This window comes from Camelus ferus, chromosome 2, assembly GCF_009834535.1.
Source record: "Camelus ferus isolate YT-003-E chromosome 2, BCGSAC_Cfer_1.0, whole genome shotgun sequence".
Lineage (NCBI taxonomy): Eukaryota > Metazoa > Chordata > Mammalia > Artiodactyla > Camelidae > Camelus > Camelus ferus.
This window is the reverse complement of record NC_045697.1, coordinates 9,249,081-9,265,485: the sequence shown is the minus strand read 5'-3', so window position 1 is coordinate 9,265,485 and position 16,405 is coordinate 9,249,081. Positions and strand designations below refer to the sequence as shown.

At 38.5% G+C, this 16,405-nt stretch overlaps 1 long non-coding RNA gene across 1 annotated transcript in view; it reads left to right on the top strand.

The window, feature by feature from the left end:
- The first annotated feature begins 361 nt into the window (after window positions 1–361).
- Window positions 362–16,405, top strand: part of LOC116667985 — a 75,284-nt gene continuing 59,240 nt past the window's right edge. The window contains exon 1 of the long non-coding RNA XR_004324995.1: window positions 362–625. This is a non-coding gene — a long non-coding RNA (uncharacterized LOC116667985). The remainder of the gene's footprint in view (window positions 626–16,405) is intronic.

Sequence of the window (16,405 nt, the reverse complement as noted above, 5' to 3'; positions counted from 1 at the left end):
ACCCAGGTACAACCACTACTATGAAGGTAATGAGTACTCCCAGGAAGATTTATTCTGAGAATGCCTAATAGTCACGTGCGAGACATGAAGGGCTTGGTGCTACTACATTCTGATGGAAATATGTGCTTTCCTGCATCTCTAAACCTTCAGCAGCTATTGTTGCATCATTCTTACTGCCAACAATACTACCAGCCTGGCTCTAGAATGCATTTCCAAGAATAGCCTTTCCATTATGTCCAAGGCTGCTGGAAATCTCCTCCCCTCTTTGGGAAGATTTCTTTAGAAAAATCAAAAGTCTGTGCTTAGGCATTAAAAATAACAAATGCACTGCGCTCTCTCCTCCCTCCTATCTCACTTGCAATCTCACAGGAATTAAAAGTATTCTGGGGAACACTTTTAAACTAGTTTTTTTTTCAAAGTGCACTGCCCTTTGAGCTTCTTTTCTGTCCCAGAGTTCTCTTACATAATCACAGCTAAGTTTCAGAATAACTTTGCTCTAAGCATACAGTGTTCAATTAGTTTCTGGCGCAGATTTGCCTCTGTAAGGAGTCTCGGATGTCCTCGCCAGCACTCTGCATGGAACAAATGGGAAAAATCACACTTGCATGATCAAATTTAAAAAAAGGTAACGATATAAAATTTTAACATAAATACAGTATATTTTATATTAATATATTTGACGTCAATATTATATTGTCATGGTGTATTTCATATATTTATTTAAAATACAGGTGTACATGTAAATATTTTAAAGCACATATTTTGTTATATACTTATAAAACTTGGTTCCTATAACATTCTTTGTTTCTCTCATCTGTGCCTTGTATGCTAAGTTATCTATGTCAGGTGTATGTATACATTATATCATTGATTAGAATGTGCCTTCCTTAGAATTGAGAACTATGTCGACTTAATTTCTGTGCTCTGCTTTGCACTAACTCTTGGAAGACAGTATTTATGGAACAAATTTTATGGAATTATGAAAGTTTAGCCCAGAAGGCAAGGTGAGCCATGGAAATATCATACAAAGTATAGATGCCAAAAAGAAAATAGATTCACAAAAAGTCTGAGGGTCTTCACTCTGCTTTGGGAGTAGCTGAGGCATATAAGCAACCAAGGGTCTGGGTTAAGGGACCTACTAGCTATTATAAGGGCAAGGGAATAAAACCTAGTAGATTGAATACAGAAAAGAAAAATCAAATTTTAGGGTTAAAGTCAAAACCAGTGTGAGTGGCCAGCAGTTTCAGCTCTTAAGAGATACAGTTAGAATGAGTGTCTTTCCTACCCTTACAAGAAAACCAGCTGGGCAAAACTTTTTTTGTTTGTTTGTTTGTCTGTTTTACATTTATCTGAGAACTGAGGTCACAAGGGCAAATAATTAACCTAAAATATGTATAGAGGATACATCAATAATTAAAAGCAAGATTTAAGCATTTACTTACCATTTACATAGCCACTGATTGCCATTTAAGTTGGCAAGAAGAGTCAACTAGTAAATTTTAATTAATAGCTACAGGCTAAGTATAGATTAGTGACAGTATGAAGCTACTATGGGACACAGACAGCGATGTTTGTACACTCTCCCAGGCTTTCCCATCAGGTGCTCACAGGGAATATATGAGAGAATCTCAAGAAAACCATCTCCATAGTACTGGCTAAAGGAGAGAAACAGGAGTTACTGCTGATACTCCGCCCAGTCCCAAATCCACTATCTCCCCTTGAAACAAAACACTTGACCTGCATAAGGAAAAGCAACCAAACTTAAGCCCGAGGGCATTGGTTGAAACCCAGTGCAGCTGGAGGAGGGAAATAAGGAAGAACAAATGGAAGATCCACTTTACTTCTAGAGGAAGAAAGGGATAATTGTAAATTCCATACTCCAAGGCCCAAGTTCACAGTGCCCAAGACTAAAGCTTAATTAAAACATCAAATAATGCCCCCAGGAGCCCCTCCTACATACTAACTAGCACTGAATAAAAATAACATTGGAATATTGCTACAAGGATTGCTACAAGAGACAGATTTTCTCAGGGGAGCAGAGTCAATGAAAGACCTGGGGGCATGTGGGGAGATCCAAAACCGAATGGTTAGAAAACTTCAAATCCAGTCCAATTTCTGAGTAGATTAGACCAAATCATTGTATTAAAGAGCTGGGGTGGGGAAAGGCATGATTATCTACAAGCATAAATATTATTGATGTCAGTACCTATTACCCTACACAATACGCCAGACTTTAAAAAGAAAGAATTACACAGAAGTTGAATGCACATAGTCCACAAGCAAAAACCAGACTGACATATTCATAGATATTAGGATTAGCAAATAAAACAATTTAAAATAATTATGATTAACATGTGAAATCTTCTATTGGAAAAAAAAATAAATGACAAAACACAAGATGAGATAAGTAATGTCATTAGAGACAGAAGCCATAAGACAAAACAATAAAATTGTGATCTAAAAATATAAGCAAAAACTCTGTGTCAAATATGGAGAATACCTGCAATGGGCTTACCAGTAGATTAACACAATCAAGGAAAGAATCAGTCATCTTAAAATAGATTAATAGAAATTATCCAAACTTAAATGCAAAGAGGAAAAAAAATTGAGAAAAAAATAGAACAGAGCATCAGAGATATGAGAGGCAAAATTAAATGATCTAACATATATGGAACTAGAATAAAATATGGAGAAGAAAGAGAAGAGGTACTTGAAGAAATAATGACTGAGAATTTTCCAAAAGGAGCAAAAACATACCAAACCATAAATTCAGTATCAGACAACATGAAGTGGAATAAACAGCAATAAAACTACACATAGTTCTACATTAATCATTTTGTTTACATCCAAAGACAAAAAGAAAATCTTGAAGGCAGCCAGAAAAAAATAAATAAGACAAATTACGGAAAGAGAAACATTTAGAATTACGGCAGACTTCTCATTAGAAATCATGTAAGCAGGAAGGTAATGGAGTGATGTATTTGAAAGACAAAGAAAAAAAAACTGAATTCTATATTCAGTGAAAATATCCTTGAAAAATTCAGGGAAGAACATGTGGTTTCAGCTCCAACAAGTAAAGAGCTTTGGAAATTCTCACTTCCATTCTTAAAACAAGGAAAAGCTAAAGAGTGAATATCAATGAAGTTTCTTGAACCCATCATTGAATTGAAGTCACAGAGCATGCTACCACCTTAAAATCTGGAGAGACATACTAATGCAGAGATTCACAGGTGAGATCTGCTTACCTGGAGCAAAAGCCACTGGAGCTATAAGCTGGTGAGGAAACTTCAGTAGTGATTTTGTCTAATTGCTGGGGTCTGATTATGGATTAACATGAAAGAGAAACTCTTGGGGTACCACAGATTTAGGAGGAAAGCCACAATTTCCATTGAGGGTTTTACCTCTAGGAATCCCAACAGGTCCTAACAGTGAAAACTGCAGCCTGCCATGTGGCTCTGGCAAGAGGAGAGAGAGTCATCATTGGGAAATATGTGTAGAGTGTTCTCCATAACAATGACCTACTCTCCAAGGTCAAGACCATAGTAATATTTAGTAATTATTAGCAATAGTCCTCAGAGCATATTTCAGGAAGGACTTGGTGGAAATGATGTATGTAATTCATCTGGCACAGAGAAATTCCTCAAGTCCTGGTAGCTACTCTTGTGATTATTGGCATGATCTCTCTTTTTTTCAATTCCTTGGTTAATAACCTTTGAGCACACACCTAGTTGTATCCATTGTCCCCTAACTGTATAATTCAAAATATATGCTTTGGGCAAAAACAAAACTCAACATCTTTCCAGGAAGAGCTAGTGTGGTAAACACTATGACATCAGAAGATCTGGGATGACCTTCTGACTTCCCTGACAAAATACCTTTCCCAAAATACCTTTGGTGCCAAAGTCAAATGAAAATATCTTTAAGAAAGGAAAAAAAACAAAAAACAAAAAAAAACAGCAAGCTCACTGATATACATCTTTTCATAACAGCCTGATTTTGTAGAAAGAAATCAGTTAAAAACGGCTTCTAGGTGGCATGATGGTAGAAAGCGTGAAATGTGGAGGATGAAGTCTCCAAAGATGAGTTCTATGAATTTCACAATTTTCTGTGGGCTCATGGGTTTCTCCTGTGACTTACTTAAAACTATCAAAGATTTGGGGACAGGAAAAATTAGAGTTTCTCAGACCTGGGACCTGTGGGAACAATCACTGAAGAAAATTTTCTGCTTCTTTGAATAGTAGAATCTTATTTATCAAATACCTGCCTTCCCTGGGTCAAAAGGCTGAAACACAAGATTAGCAGGAGGATCTGGGAATATTCCTTTTCTTGTTTCTAGATCCCTCCAACTAGACAGCAAGAGAAGATGCTGGCTTTTTTCAGGCTCATTTATTTTGCATCTTTGATACCAAGCTGTGCTTTTGAGCAAAGGAACATGGGATGAATTAGGCCCTTGGTAATTTGCATGAAAACTCGGAAATGCCAATGACACCTCTAAACAGTTCTATAAATGTTTCTGAATTCATTTTATTCTCCACAGCAGTCTCTTATGCCGGAAAAACAAACAGCTCTGTGAATCAGACTTGTGTTTGTTTACACCCCATGGAGAGCTGGGGGATAAATAGATTAAATCAAGGTCTGACTTTGCACAGAAAGGATGAGGGAAAGGAAAAGCTTCACAGGAGCACTACCATGATTGTGTTTAGTGATTTTCCACGAGACACATGGTGCAGTTTCCTTGTTTGGCTTTCTTATTATTGCCTGAAGTATCATCAGTCAATCCTCCAAACTCAGCCATATTTACCTAAGCTTCATGGCCAGAGTTAGGGATTCTCTCTTTTAGGAAGCCTCCACTGATTTGTTTTCGATCTATAATACTGATTACTCTTTCTGGTAAACTTACATGAAGAAATTGGTTCCTGATAGGACACACTGACTTCACTCTGCCCTGTGGCCCAAGACTTCATGTTATTGAAGTTTTAGACGTGGACCATCTGCAGCACTCATTGATATTCAGCATGCATTAATTATATGGCTATTTAGTGATATCCATGTCTATAGCTCTGGCTTCCTAACTGGTGGCAAGAATGAAATCTGCAGAGAGGGACAGTCATCCTCATGCCCCATTTGCAGCTTCCTGTATTGTCCCCTTTTTCTCCCACATTTTCTTATAATTTTTGCCTTTCAACCATCCAGATTCTTTCACAAGCATCAACTCATTGAAGCTGCATAATAGCTTGGCAAGGTAGTTACTCATCATTGTCATTGTCACTAAAAACTTAGGTTTAGTGAGATAAAACACCTTGCTGAAGCATGCTCTGCTATAAAGTGGTGAAGCTAATTCTTTCAAAGACTTATAAATTCCACCCGACATTATTTTACCTACAACAAGTTTGTTCTGCCTAATTCTATTAAAATCAAGTTAATTTAATGTTTTGCATAGAATGGATAATGGAAAGTCACTAAAAAGTTACCAGATTAATTTGTGGCAATACTACATTAAAAATGGAAAAGAAATAGTATTAATATAGTAAGAATCTGAATTCATATTATCTCACAAATGTGTTTAAATCTTATCCCATTTTAAGGAAAATGAAACCAGAATTCTTAAAGCATGCTTCAAGAATAAGGTTTATGTAGGAAATACAATGTAGAAATCCAATCAGAAGAGCTGTATTTAAGTCAAAGACCTTGCCTTTACATCGAAACTTTGCTGAATGAGTGCATGCTAAGCTAAAATAAAGTATTTAAGGTAGGTATGTGTAATGTCTTCATCAATTCTTCAATTTAACTGACCTTTCTGATTAGCCAACTAACGATTATCCTCAAAGGCATCAAATAAAAAGATTAGTAGTGAAATGTAAAATTATAAAAAAAAATTAATTTCCCAAATTGATGCCAAAGAAAAGGAAGGGGAGGTCAATTCCACAACGGGGACAGATATTACACTGTTAAGTCTGTGTCGTGGATGCTTTTGCTGGGTCCTTCCATCTGGTATTCTCCTCCTAGCAACTCCCTCATCCCAAGGACTCCAGCGTGCTACCCAAGTCAGTCGAGCAATCACATCAGTTGGGTGCAGCGGGATCTTACCTTCTGAGAGCTTCTTCAGAGAACGGATACTGCTTGTCCTTTGTCTCTGGGATAAATCACAATTCCAGTGTAGGCAGTGTATTGGGAAGGTCCACTGAACAGCAGCAAGAGTGAGTGGAATGCCCACAGTGAGTCTGGCACCTGCACCTCAGCCTGGGCTCAGCTACCCAGAGCAAATCTTCATTTATCATCCAGGGTCAGTGAAGCTTGAAAGTGAGAGCCAAATCTGTAGACACCATCTGGGCCGGTGGAAAAACCTGTGAAGCAGGAGTCAGGAAAAGCGGCTTTGAGGCTTGGCTGTGACTCTTTCCAATAAGAATATTCTAGGCAAGTAGTAAAATTTCCCTGGGTCTAAATTTCGTTCAACTATAAAGTGGGGATAATAATTTCTACTTAGCCTGCCTCAGCAGATTCTCATGAATGCATGGAATAGAGACCTTTCCCACGTCTCTTCTGGAGGGAAACTTCTGCCCTTCTCCCCATGTTTTTGCCTCTCTGCACTCTTCCCTTTAGCAGATTCTTCTAAGTGAGGTAAAGGTGCTAATTTATAAATGTGGGACATTTACTGAAGCGTGTTTTATTCATGAGCCTTAACCATCAATACCTACATGTGGTCTTCATTCTTACCTGTGGTAAACTGAACTGGGTAGGATTTTGCTCCTAGTGAAGGTAAATTTTCTCTACAGCCTAATTCAGGGCCCAGACATTTCTATCTACTGAGGAGTAGGTATAAAGGAATAGATTCTACTTCCAGATACTATTCTTGCATTTCATTACGTATGGAGCCTTGAATCATGAAATCGAATCCCAGCTATCAGTTCTATGCACTTTATCATCTAGCTTATTAATGGTTTGTATAAAAGCTTTGGTCAGAAACTCAGAGGAGGAGAGGAGCAAAATAAATAGTAAGACCAAAACAAACAAACAAACAAACAAAAACACCTCCAAATCCTTAACTGTGAAGGTCACAGAATATGTTTTATAAAATAATGTATTCGTTACAAAACAAAATAAAAAGATACAAGTGATGAATACAATCACTTCATTGTCATAAATTGTTGCAAAGTGTAAAGAAGGAGACAACAGTTTCCCATAGAAATGCAGAACTGTGACCTTAACCTTGTTTTCTGGACCTCTGCAGAGTTGTGTCTAGTAACCAGTACTGCTCACTTCCACCAAAAATGCAACATGGCTTAGATGAATGACCACTAAAATTTCTTTTGAGTAATATGAGGTGTTTCTTGCTTTATTTTGGTTTTAATTTTGGTTTGGTTTGGATTTTTGGTTCAAGCAAGAAATCTCAGACAACACAATAAATTATCTCATGCCTCCGTTTCTCTATCTGTAAAATGGACTTCATTGAAACTGCTCTTTTGTTTCAGCAGGGAGTTTAGGGGATCAAATGAGATAATGTCTAGGAAAGTTCTTTGTAAAATGCAAAAAAGAGATATATACATACATGCAAATATATATATATATTTAATTATAATTTTTGAGACAGGATATGTGCCCCTTTTTCTTCCTTTAGCATACTTTTTGAGCACCTAATATGAGGCAAGCATAGTGCTAAGCTTTTGTATCATGTGTTCTTTCATTGGAAATGCACATCAACTCTTTTGAGATGGAAATTATTCCCATCTCTTCACAGGTCAGCAAAATAAGGCTAGGAGAGATTCTCCTCACTGACCATGAGGTCAGATGTGGCAGTCTTTCAGAGCTCCTGACTGAGTTGCAGTGAATCATGTTGGGTGAATTGTTAATCCCTAAATCTCCTACTACCTATTTTAACCACGTTACCTTGAGTGAGGTTTGGTGAGGATAGATGTAGATCGAAAGAGAGAAATTAAAAAGTAGTTTACAGTTTTATTTATTTACCCTTCCCTGGAGAAAACAGGACACAGTATGTAGGACCACATGGGGGATCACCAGGGTCATTCACAAGGCAGGCAGAGAGATAAACCGGGAGCAAGCATCTTTACTGTGGTTCCTTCAGGAAGCAAAGAGCAAGGCAGGGCAAGTAGGCTTAGGGTTAGCTAATGTGAGTCATTTCAGAAGGCCCTGGGGGGGTTCAGCAGGTCCTCTGTTACCCTGTACTTGGACCAAGACAATTAAGGAAGGTGTATCATGGTCTGAAGTATGAGATCCTGATAAAGAAAGAGGATATGGTGCTTAATTGGATGCTCAATAAGAAGAACTGTCCAGCCCCTAGTCTGGACCTCCAAATTGGGTCAAGACAGCACACGTGCAAAAATGTATCACGCCACCTAACATTAAGCAGATACATTAACAATTTATTATAATCTTCTCCTCTTCTTTTTCTTAATTGAAGTGTAGTTGGTGAAGATAGTATATAGGGTGGCACTATGAAAAGGAAGTAAGAGATTCAGTCTAGGATCAAATCTCAGTTATTCCACTTCCTACCTATATAAATTTGGACAGAATAGTTAACCTCTTTATGTCTGTTTTCATATATATGATACTAGAAATTGATTAGATAGTGCCTCATAGTTATCATATATCCTATATCCTAGATATCATATATCCTAGATATCTTTAATATATTTTATCCAACCATTGTCTCATTACTAACGTAGAAATAAATTACAAAGAAAAAATGTTAGACTAGGGTTGAACATTGGAATCATCTGGTTTAGCACCATCAATTTAGAAATTGACTCTCAATGGTGAGAGAGGAATCCCATCTGCAAATATCCTTGAAGAAACTGAGTTCTCAGGATTACTGGAGCAGAGTGGATTCAAGTCCATTTCCCTTAGTTGGGCTGTCGGTGTTCCAGAAGGCTAACCATCAGATATCCATTGAGGAGAGTCAGAAATAGCCTCTTCATTAAAGAAGACGCTTGTGACTTCTGCTTCACTGCACACATTCTGTAGTTCTCCATTAGTCTGTGTTCTTCCTCATACAGAAAATCAGAAAAAAAAAAAAAACTGGGTGAAGGTCATGGTAGTGATATGGATTTGTAGACATCATTCCTCACTTTGATCACTATTAAAATGAGCTGTATAATGATATCTACCTCCCAAGAATGTTGTTAAAAGTTAACTCATGTGGCCAACATGTTGACTAGCAATAGTGGTACAATATAAGTACTTACTTAGCCTTGGTAGGTTTTCAATAAATGTTCATGTAATTTGTCTTTTTTATACTCTTAAGCACCATAATCCCTTTCAAAGTATTAGCAGATTATTCTGTTATTGCTCCAAAACCCTTCAGCTATCCCTCAAAATGCATAGAGGTAGTAAATATGGAAGCATCCTCTATTTAACATCCATCAAACATGTGCAGAGAGAGTGTCTACTGGGTTCTGTGTCACATGGGATGTGCTCTTAGATCTCTTTCCTCAATCATTCATCACTTTATTCATTTATTAATATCCAAGTGCTTGATAATAATCATTTTGGTGGAGAAAACAGAGACATTTCAGACATGGAAAGAAACTCTGTGCATCACTAAAAGCATCTTTGAAGACAAAGTCCCTTGAATGACAAGGATGGTGATCCCATTCCTTCTTGTCAAACTCCTGGGACTAGGGTAGGCAAACCCACCACTTGCCCCAAGCCAAGCTGTGCAGAGATCAGTGTTTACACTGTGTGGAAGCACATCTAAACTACACGACGTGGGAAGAAGGTTCACCATCTATTTTAAAATGCCACCTTCTATTTTAGACTGAACATGTACAATTTCTGTTTAGCAATTTCAGCTAATTGTTGGATTAACATTTTGGGGAACAGATTGCAAACTTCAAAATGGAAAAGATCATTTTAGGGAGGGAAGCTAGGCAGCTGTCAGTGAGTCGGAATTAACATACATTTGCATAACAGATGTACAGTAAGGTGTCTATGACAGACAATCACTGAATATTAATGCTATAGACCACGACATCATTTGCGTAAATGCTGTCTGCTGGGTATTGAGGTTGGTGTGCTCTTTGCAGAAGACAAAGGACCAGAGAACGGAACAGATGCACTAGATACACCGATGCATCTTAATTTATGACATCCTCATGAAAGACCTTGTGGTGTGATTTCAGATTTTATTACAAATAATTTGGAGATAAAGGAACTACGTAATTATCTTTTCCCCTACAGTTAGTCTCTCTCAGAGGAAGAGGGTACATTTGTGGACTGCCATTGTGATGCTCTCAGGAGAGTAGCATGCTTTTCCTGAAGTGGGGGGTGGGGCAGGGGAGAAAAAGAAAGCGATCCCGGAAGTCGACATTGTGCCTTGAATAGACTTGGCTATTAGCATGTTGTCTGACACCTGTCACAGAGCAACTCACCCCCCCACTTGAATGAAGCAGCAGGTGATTCTATGGCAGGTTTCAAGTGATATTTTTTGAAAAGAGAATTAGTGTTGAAGTATAAAACCCATTTTGGTAAGTCAGTGTTATGAACATATGTTGAGCCTGCACTATTTGCACAAAGCAGTGGGTTTCCTTTCTTTGTATCTTAATCAATTCTTTGCTGTCTTCTAGCCTGTCTCTACTGAATACCCTCCCCAGTAATTAAACTCCCTAGAATTACTTGGCTTCTTGACCTCTCAATGTATAATCAGTTCTTGATTGGCTAATTAAAAGTGTCATGCATTTGATCAATATATAGTGTAGCTCATAACATTGCCAGGCCTTGTACTAGGTTCTGAGTGTGGAAATGCACAGCTTCCCTCCTAAAGGTTCACTGTCTATTGGAGAGAACAGTCAGTTAGTCAACAAATGTTTATTGAGCAGTTACTATGCATTAGGCCCTATCAAGGTGCCAGAGGTACAGCAACAAATAGAAGTGACCGTCATTGCCCTTAAAGCACCTTACTTTTGGTGAGGGGGAGACAATAAATTGGTCACCAAATAAATAAGATGATACCAGGTACAGGTACAATAAGGTAAGGGGAGAGACAGTAGTTAAGAGTAACTGAGTGTGAGTCAGGTCTGCTTTATTTTAAATGATGAAAGACCTTTCTACAAAAGTAACAATTCACCTGAAACCTGAGTGGTGAAAAGGAGGCAGCCATATGGAGCATCTGGAGTAATGCCATTCAACCAGAAGAAATTGCAAGTACAAAATTTCTGAGACAGAGTGCATGAGCATGAAAAAAACTTGTTCGCGAGGAAGTAAGTTCTAAGTACAACATAGTTTGTACATGTAATAGATGGCAACAGAGGAGAAAGCTCTTGATCCAGCTGCTTTGATGTAAAGGTCAAAGTAGTTGGTAGAAAGAATTCTTTTCTGTGCTGAGTCCTTCCTGAATTGAAGTCCAAAGCATGGGGAGAGATTAAGCATTCCAAAAAGAAACATACCATCTGCAGAGACCTTAGAGAGGGATGCAGGAAAGCAAAACAGCTCCTGAGAATTGCACTTTGTGTATATGCGGCTGGAACATAGATTGTGTGGATGAAGTGTCAGAATATAAAGCTATAAAGGCAGACTTGGGGTTAGATTGAGAAGAATGTGTCTGCTACATTAACGAGGTTTTGATATAAGGGAATAAACAGACTTCTGATTCAGAAATCTCATCTGAAAACACGGAATCATCTGGTAGAGAGGACAACACAACATGCTAAGACGTCTACCCCCGGTTTTCTGGGAAACTTGTCACCTTGGGGGGATAAGTGGCGTCACTTTACTAATAACTGAGATCCTTTGATTCTCACCACAGTGGCTTATGCAGGATCTTTAATGGCCCCCAAACCCCCCAGGGAGTCAAGAGAGGTGCCCACTAATCTGCTTCCTTCTCTCTTTCCCGCTTGTCAGTGTTCAGAGTGCTCATCCCTGCCAGTGTGCACAGGGGTCTCTGAGAGAACACCATAGTCTACCTTAGGACAGGGGCTTCTCTTGGAATTTCTAGCAATGCCTCCCTCTGTGTTACTAGACTCAAGCTACATTTCCTGGAGCAGAGTTTGAAGATCCTCATTGCACAAACATGATACCCTAGTACCAAAGCCAGAGCTACCCATGCCTCAACCTCATAGGGACTTTCTCAGGAACCACTTCTTTGGTCTGTGCTTGAAGTATCTCTCTCCATAATCCCTAATACTAATTGCTAATTTGCATTATGCGCATATTCTGTTGCAAGCTCTGTGCTACACTCAAAACATGGAAGATTTCGTTTCAGCCCTGCATTGCCCCTATGATACATTTTCTGTATTTAATGGATAAGGAACAAAATTCAGAGAGAGGAAGCTACTTGCCCAGGGTCTTACAACTGCAAGTGACTGAACTCAGTTTGGTACCCAGGCACGTTGACTGCAGGGCCCCCATTTATAACCACTGTACTGTACTGCCTTTCCAAAGACATCTGGGGTGAGTTCATGGGGTTGGGGTAAGGTGAATTCACCTACCATGCCTGTTGTTCTCTTTTCCTTCAGGTACTTACTAAAGTCTCTTCCTTGAAATACAGATTCCTCCTGAGAGTCCATCCCTTAGTTACAATGACATATCCAAACATTCTTAAATCAGCAATATCTAGGTTCAGAGGAATTTCTTAGGTACTGTTCTTCAGCTGCACTATGCTTGCTATTTATGTCTGTTTCAAGTGGTTGCAGACTTTCAGAATGCACAGATTACAAAATAAAAGGAATTTCTTCTTTATAACACTAGTTCACCTAAACTGTCTTTAAATTTATTGTACCTAGTCTGTTTTTTTCTTGTTGTTGTTTATTTGTTTGTTTGTTTTGAGCTCTTCCTTGCAAATTCCCTGCCAATATCAATTATAGGATATACTCACAAAGGGAAGAAACAACTCATTAAAACCCTTATCTGATGGGGAACAGTATGATGCGGTAAAAAACCTCAACTCTGTTTCACATTTGTGTGGCCTTGATTGTCAAGGAAATGATGCAAGAGATTAGCAAATAGGTCGGCAAGCGATAACAGCCAAGGGTGTACTGGTCTCCTGGTCTCTTCTCTTCTTTGGTCATCTGAACTTCCTCTTCTCTATGGCAACTGATATTAGCAATGGTAACATCAATAGCCAAAGTCAGATTTTTAATCCCCTGCCTGGAACCCAGCCAGTGGCTAGCACCATCACTTTCTCTTTCCTGCCTAGCATTTGGAGTTTCCATGTTCAGTTTGTCCAGTGAGTAAGTGGTGAGGTGCCATTTTGAGTGAGCAGCTTTCTGTTCTGCCAATGCTATAAAATTTCCTCTGAGAGTACTGGATAAAGAAGATGTGGTGTATTCATACAATGGAATACTATGCAGCCATAAAAACTGACAACATAACACCATTTGCAGCAACATGGATGTTCCTGGAGAGTGTCATTCTGGGTAAAGTAAGCCAGAGGGAGAGAGAGGAATACCATATGAGATCACTCATATAGTGGAATCTAAAAAAAAAAAAAAAAAAAAAAATACAAAACAGAAACATACTCATAGACATAGAATACAAACTTGTGGTTGCCAGGGGGACGGGGGATGGGACAGGACAGACTGGGATTTCAAAATGTAGAATAGATAAACAAGATTGTACTAGTGTAGCACAGGGAAATATATACAGTATCTGTGGTGGCACACAGTGAAAGAAAATGTGACAATGAATGTATGTATGTTCATGTATAACTGAAAAATCATGCTCTACTGGAATTTGACACAACATTGTAAAATGACTATAACTCAATAAAAAAAAAAAAAAGTTTAAAAAAAATTTCCTCTGAGAAACACATTAGTGTTTCCAGAGTCAAGGATATCTATGTGTTACCTCATTGCTAGAGCACCAGATTCAAAGTTGCCTGTTATGTTTGATTTCAAGGAAGAAATACGTGACCTCATGAACTGTACACCAATGGAATAAAGAGAATAATAAATTGAGGTGTTGCCTAGGGACCTAGGAACCTAGAATTATTGAGTTCTATGATTTTCTTATTGAAACAAATATCTTTTGTGTTAAGAGTGATCTTCTCTTCAAAGTGACCAGAGCTTAGAGAATTAGAGCTAACCTGTGATAGAGGGATGTAAAGATATTTGGAACCTTAGAAGTTAGAGTACATGTAAGATAAAGATAGGAGTTGGCTATCATGAAATAGGAGATAGATTTTAGACCTCCATTTAAGACTAGTCAACAAGTTTGAATTGTACATTAGGGCAATGGGAAGTCATTCGAGTAGTTTATGGATGGAATGGTATGCTGAACTTTATTTTAAAAAATTATATCACTCTAAAAACAATGTGGAGATTGGACTGGATGAGAGCAAGAGAGAATAAAGAGAACAAAAAAACTTGGTAGATGGTTAAGGTAGACCAGATGAGGAATGATGACACTAGTCTAGACTAATGTTGAAATTGGAAACAAAAAGGAGCTGTATGGAATACTTGAGAAATAAAATCAAGAGAATTCAGTGACTAATTAACTAGATATGAGAAAGAAAATAAAGAGGAAGATCTTTCCTACATTTTAAGCTTGGGAAATTGGGCAGAAAGTGAGATTATTTTCTGATGGTTCAAAGGTAATGAGTTTCCTTTTAGACATTTAAATATTAGATGTCCACTAACAATTTGATTTATGGACTTGGAACTCAATAAGGATTAGATTGGATCTAGATGTAAAAGATGTTAACACAGAAAGCTTGAAATAGTAATTGAAGCCTTAAGAATAGGATGAATAGAGGAAAGGGTGGGGGGAAAGTGTGAAGAATAGAGTCCCATGCAGAAACAGCACTTATAAGGCAGACTGAAACAAGATCTCTTCCTGTCCTGAGATTAGGTATAGTTAGATAAGTATCTCACAGAGAAGATTCAAGAGGAACAGCCAGGAAGACAAAAGTGAAAAAAGAGTGTGTGGGGTCACAGAGGTGAACATTTCCTAGAGGAAAATGTAGTAAATATGATATACTTCCTCTGGGAGTTCTTTCAGAAATAGGACCAAAAATGCTGTTTCGCACTGGTGTTTGGTGGCTTTAGTGAGAATAGTTCAGTAGAATGATGGCATTAAATCTAAGCTGCATTCAGTTGAAGAATGAGTGTGAAAGGAGGTCATAGAGACAGCCAGTTTGGGTGACACACCTGAGAAGATTAATGTGAAAATGAAAAGAAATGGGGTAATAACTGGAGGGAGACAGGTGATTGAGAAAGTTTTGAGGTATGTGTGTGAGTCAAATGAGAAAGGCTTGAGCAGGTTCAAAGCCTGGTGGAATGTGTACACAAAGGGGGAAACGTTGAAGACACAAGTAAAGGATGTCAAATCAACACAGCGGGGCCCCTGAGAGGCGGAGGGATTGCTCTTACGGAGAAATGGGTAAACATCAGCATTTTAACAAGAAGGAAGAAGAAACACCTAGGAGGGTGAGTTTATAAGTTTAGTGACAGATACTTGAAGGGCTTCTAATCTCTCTTTAATGCAGAGAAAACAGCGTGCGTTAAATATGATGGAGTAAGATGACAATGCACCCAAGTATGGGAAGAAACAGCAAGGTTTGAAACAGCTATGATAAAAAGAAAAAACTGGGCTTGGAAATCTGGAAGTGTCGGGCAGAGCTGAACTTTCTGCCAGTGGTGCCTGAACTCTTTCCACTGAACGTCCCAAATGCCCTCTGGCAGAACCCTAATGGAAGCAGTACCCTCCAAGTTAAAAGGAATGTGCTAGTTCTTGTATTGGATCAACTATACAATTATTTTTCCAGCTTCAACCTCCTCTGCTCACTCCCTCAACTCTCTACTCACATAAGCCTGTGAATCTGTTTTCTGCCAAATGTGTTAGTCATAACAGGAACACATTCACATGAGTGAGTGATTTCTGCTCTGACAAAATGTCCTTGCATCAGCACATACCATCAGCATAAATTTCCAGGGTTGGCCTGTCAGTGGGCCTGACAGCTGCCCCACTCATCACCTCTTTCCCATTGTATCCTTCTCAGAACCCACAATATAAGACTGGCTTATACAAGCCTTTGATCACTTGGACTGTGACTTTGACGGGCTGAGAAGACACTGTTTAAGTTGCTCCATCTGATCTTCTCCATTTATCTCATGACACTTGGGATCAAGTTGCAGTTTAATACAGGATAAGGAAGCACTTTATAATAACAGCACAGGTGACACAGTGAGGTCACAAGCCACCAGACACTGGTAGTATTTGGGAAGAGGTTGAAGGTCACCTAGCAGAAAATAAAGAAAATATTCCTGGCTTAGAGAGAAAGAAATTTAACTAAGCTACTTCCCAGACTTCTCCTGGATTCCATGGTTATAGACTTGGGGAAGTCTGTTTGAAATAAATGCAAAAGTGTTGCATGTGAGGGAACTGAATATACACAAATGATAAAATCCTCAGAAACAATAAGGTGAAGGGAAGGAAAGATGGCCAAGGAATAGTC